Source organism: Ranitomeya imitator, chromosome 10 (assembly GCF_032444005.1).
Source record: "Ranitomeya imitator isolate aRanImi1 chromosome 10, aRanImi1.pri, whole genome shotgun sequence".
NCBI lineage: Eukaryota > Metazoa > Chordata > Amphibia > Anura > Dendrobatidae > Ranitomeya > Ranitomeya imitator.
Genome location: NC_091291.1, coordinates 21,740,758 through 21,746,584, shown reverse-complemented (window position 1 = coordinate 21,746,584; position 5,827 = coordinate 21,740,758).

The window sequence follows — 5,827 nt, the reverse complement described above, 5'->3', positions numbered from 1 at the left end:
CATTACGAGGGGGGATCAAATCCGAGAGCACCTTAAAGCCTTTAGATATTTATAGCCCGGATCCATCACCTGCATTCACTGCATTGCGTCGTACAAATTTGCTGACGCATTTCGGTTAATAGAGGATATCATGCAGCAGTGCCCGGCGTGCTGTGACCAGGAATTAATAAGTTGCCATCAAGTTGGCTTCAACTACTGGCAACCATGTCTAAGGATTCTCAAGGACATATTGTCTTCTTGTTGAGCTTCTCATGATCTCTTTAGGATTGTGACTACTCCCTTTCATCTTCCTCTCGTGTTTTTTGCTCTTCCATGGACTTTTCCAACGAGTTGGGTCATCTCACAATATCCTGGGCTTAGTCAGATCATTCTTGATGGTAGAACCAGAAAATGGTAAATTAAGAACTTTCAGCCAAAATTTGTGTGGAGGCTCCTATCCCATCATTGAGGAATCAGACTCCACCATTGATTTATAGCTAAACATTGATGTGATCATTACGTATGCTTCTGTAACCATAGTGTGAAGTCTGTGGTGCTTCAAAAAAGACAGTCATACTTCATCATCATCACAGATTATTTTCTGTACGAGCACTGAGACTATGGATTCTTTACAGCAACAGCAGTGAGGCCATGGATTATTTACAGTAAGAATAATGAGACTATGGATTTTTTTTTATAGTAAGAGCAATGAGACTATGGATTATTTGCAGTAAGAGCAGTGAGAGTATGGATTATTTGCAGTAAGAGTAGTGAGACTATGGATTCTTTACAGTAAGAGCAGTGAGACTATGGATTCTTTACAGCAAGAGCAGTCAGGCTATGGATTCTGTACAGTAAGAATAATGAGACTATGGATTCTTTACAGTAAGAATAATGAGACTGTGGATTCTTTATAGTAAGAGCAGTGAGACTATGGATTCTTTACTGTACGAGCAATGAGACTATGGGTTCTGTACAGTAAGAGCAATGAGACTATGGATTCTTTACAGTAAGAGCAATGAGACTATGGATTCTTTATAGTAAGAATAATGAGACTATGGCTTTTTTATAGTAAGAGCAGTGAGACTATGGATTCTTTGCAGTAAGAGCAGTGAGACGATGGATTCTTAACAGTAAGAGCAGTGAGACTGGATTCCTTACAGTAAGAATAATGAGACTACAGATTCTTTACAGTAAGAGCAGTGTGACTATGGATTATTTACAGTAACAGCAGTGAGACTATTCATTCTTTACAGTAAGAGCAATGAGACAATGGATTCTTTACAGTAAGAATATTGAAAGTATGGAGTCTTTATATTAAGAGCAGTGGGACTGGATTCTTTACAGTAAGAGCAATGCGACTATAGATTCTTTACAGTAATAGCAATGAGACTATATATTCTTTACAGTAAGAGCAGTGAGACCATGAATTTTTTACAGTAATAACACTAAGACTATGGATTCTTTACAGTTAGAGCAATAAGACTATGGATTATTTACAGTAAGAGCAATGAGAAAATAGATTATTTAGAGTAAGAATATTGAAACTATGGATTCTTTATAGTAAGAGCAACGAGACTGGATTCTTTACAGTAAGACCATGAATTCTTTACATTAAGAACACTAAGACTATGGATTCTTTACAGTTAGAGCAATGAGACTATGGATTATTTAAAGGAAAAGCAGTGAGACTACAGATTCTTTACAGTAAGAGCAGTGAGATCATGAATTCTTTACATTAGGAACACTAAAACTATGAATTCTTTACAGTATGAGCAATGAGACTATGGATTATTTACAGTAGGAACACTAAGACTATGGATTCTTTGCAGTTAGAGCAATGAAACTATAGACTCTTTACAGTAAGAGCAATGAGAATATAGATTCTTTACAGTAGGAACACTAAGACAATGGATTCTTTACAGTTAGAGCAATGAGACTATAGATTATTTACAGTATGAGCCATGAGACTATAGATTCTTTACAGTAAGAACAATGAGACAAAGGATTCTTTACAGTAAGAGCAGTGAGACTATGTATTATTTGCAGTAAGAACAATGAGACCATGGATTCTTTACAGTAAGAGCAGTGATACTATGTATTATTTGCAGTAAGAACAATGAGACCATGGATTCTTTACAGTAAGAGCCGTGAGACTATGTATTATTTGCAGTAAGAACAATGAGACAACGGATTCTTTACAATAAGAGCAATGAGACTATGGATTCACTGATATGTAACTTTTTTATTTACTGCAATTAATCTAAAACAGACAGCCTTTGTTAAACATTCCACTGGTTTGTGTACACAGCTCCCATGCAGAGCAATGCGATTAAAGCTGCTGATAGCGTTTTACGAACAATACCTTTATTTATCCCGAGTTACTTTCCTGGCCGGGAAAAACCTCCTTGTGAACAATGTGGAGGTTTCTGCGGTTGACGCCGATCAGGAATATTTACATACAGCAGTGACACATTCCCCAGGAAACTTCTAGATGTCTATTTTAAACCAAATCTTGTATTTGACATGTAAATGGAAGATGAGAAGGAAAGGACACAAAAGGCTGGAGATTGTATAAGAGCGAGGAAAATAAGAGAGAACACCCACTGAGCTCTGAACCTGCAGCTGCTAAAATCCAAAAGTTGGAAATAAAATCCTATGAAAATAAAAGAGAAAAAAAAAACATAAATATGCCAACGACAAAATAAAACATGACCCTTCGTAGAGAGATATGAATGTAGTCCATCGAGGTATGTATGGGTAGAGGGCTGCAGGTCACCATCTCAGCTCCAGTGGGCTTCACCACTGTCCGTTACATAGAGAAGAATGAACTTCACCCCCGGGGCTTCACATTCCATTTTTCGTAAGAATCTTTTAATACGGGATTCTCCTTCGTTTCATCATAGGAGTAAAGCAAGTGGAGCCGAATATAAATATGTCTCTTTCGACGTTCTGCTTGGTTAGGATGTATCCACCTCTTATAAATTGCCTTAAACAAAAAGATGTAAAAAGGGAATTGTCCCCGGGGGCCGAAGTGAATCCAGAGGAGCTGGCGGGAGGCCGGCGCTCGCGGGGTTATTGAGAAAAATGCCGCCTTTCAATGGCTCTGCTCCCCCGCTGCTCCGCGGCCCAATCAGGTGGCGTTTTACAGCAGATGGTGTGAATATTGATGAAGGAAACACAGAGGAAGAAGTAATAAAAGATTCACAACATGAGGAATAATATATGGGCAGCCATGCATGGGAAGCCTGGGTCACCATGGGGGGGACCAAGGAATGGGCCAAGGTGTGGGCCTTAAGAATAAAAGTTAGGGCAATTCTCATTCTATCACCGTGGACACACGGGGAGAATAATTCATTGTTACAAATGGATTTCAAGCGTTCCTTTCAAATCACAACTTGACATTGAAATTCATTGCTTCGGATCGGCTAAGATTGGACTTAATCTGGTTACAACTTTTTAGAAGTTATATTCTTGTACATAAGGGCAGTATTATAGTAGTTATATTCTTGTACATAGGAGCAGTATTATAGTAGTTATATTCTTGTACATAGGAGCAGTATTATAGTAGTTATATTCTTGTACATAGGAGCAGTATAATAGTAGTTATATTCTTGTACATAGGGAGCAGTATTATAGTAGTTATATTCTTGTACATAGGGGCAGTATTATAGTAGTTATATTCTTGTACATAGGAACAGTATTATAGTAGTTATATTCTTGTACATAGGGGCAGTATTATAGTAGTTATATTCTTGTACATAGGGGCAGTATTATAGTAGTTATATTCTTGTACATAGGAACAGTATTATAGTAGTTATATTCTTGTACATAGGGGCAGTATTATAGTAGTTATATTCTTGTACATAGGAGCAGTATAATAGTAGTTATATTCTTGTACATAGGGAGCAGTATTATAGTAGTTATATTCTTGTACATAGGGGCAGTATTATAGTAGTTATATTCTTGTACATAGGGGCAGTATTATAGTAGTTATATTCTTGTACATAGGAACAGTATTATAGTAGTTATATTCTTGTACATAGGGGCAGTATTATAGTAGTTATATTCTTGTACATAGGAGCAGTATTATAGTAGTTATATTCTTGTACATAGGAGCAGTATTATAGTAGTTATATTCTTGTACATAGGAGCAGTATTATAGTAGTTATATTCTTGTACATAGGGGCAGTATTATAGTAGTTATATTCTTGTACATAGGAACAGTATTATAGTAGTTATATTCTTGTACATAGGGGCAGTATTATAGTAGTTATATTCTTGTACATAGGAGCAGTATTATAGTAGTTATATTCTTGTACATAGGGGCAGTATTATAGTAGTTATATTCTTGTACATTGGAGCAGTATTATAGTAGTTATATTCTTGTACATAGGGGCAGTATTATAGTAGTTATATTCTTGTACATTGGAGCAGTATTATAGTAGTTATATTCTTGTACATAGGAGCAGTATTATAGTAGTTATATTCTTGTACATAGGAACAGTATCATAGTAGTTATATTCTTGTACATTGGAGCAGTATTATAGTAGTTATATTCTTGTACATAGGGGCAGTATTATAGTAGTTATATTCTTGTACATAGGAGCAGTATTATAGTAGTTATATTCTTGTACATTGGAGCAGTATTATAGTAGTTATATTCTTGTACATAGGGGCAGTATTATAGTAGTTATATTCTTGTACATAGGAGCAGTATTATAGTAGTTACATTCTTGTACATAGGAGCAGTATTATAGTAGTCATATTCTTGTACATAGGAGGCAGTATTATAGTAGTTATATTCTTGTACAGAGGGGCAGTATTATAGTAGTTATATTCTTGTACATAGGAGCAGTATTATAGTAGTTATATTCTTGTACATAGGAGCAGTATTATAGTAGTTATATTCTTGTACATATGGGCAGTATTATAGTAGTTATATTCTTGTACAGAGGGGCAGTATTATAGTAGTTATATTCTTGTACATAGGAGCAGTATTATAGTAGTTATATTCTTGTACATAGGGGGCAGTATTATAGTAGTTATATTCTTGTACATAGGAGGCAGTATTATAGTAGTCATATTCTTGTACATAGGAGGCAGTATTATAGTAGTTATATTCTTGTACAGAGGGGCAGTATTATAGTAGTTATATTCTTGTACATTGGAGCAGTATTATAGTAGTTATATTCTTGTACATAGGAGCAGTATTATAGTAGTTACATTCTTGTACATAGGAGCAGTATTATAGTAGTCATATTCTTGTACATAGGAGGCAGTATTATAGTAGTTATATTCTTGTACAGAGGGGCAGTATTATAGTAGTTATATTCTTGTACATAGGAGCAGTATTATAGTAGTTATATTCTTGTACATATGGGCAGTATTATAGTAGTTATATTCTTGTACAGAGGGGCAGTATTATAGTAGTTATATTCTTGTACATAGGAGCAGTATTATAGTAGTTATATTCTTGTACATAGGGGGCAGTATTATAGTAGTTATATTCTTGTACATAGGAGGCAGTATTATAGTAGTCATATTCTTGTACATAGGAGGCACTATTATAGTAGTTATATTCTTGTACATAGGGGACAGTATTATAGTAGTTATATTCTTGTACATAGGAGCAGTATTATAGTAGTTATATTCTTGTACATAGGGGCAGTATTATAGTAGTTATATTCTTGTACATAGGGGCAGTATTATAGTAGTTATATTCCTGTACATAGGGGCAGTATTATAGTAGTTATATTCTTGTACATTGGAGCAGTATTATAGTAGTTATATTCTTGTACATAGGAGCAGTATTATAGTAGTTACATTCTTGTACATAGGAGCAGTA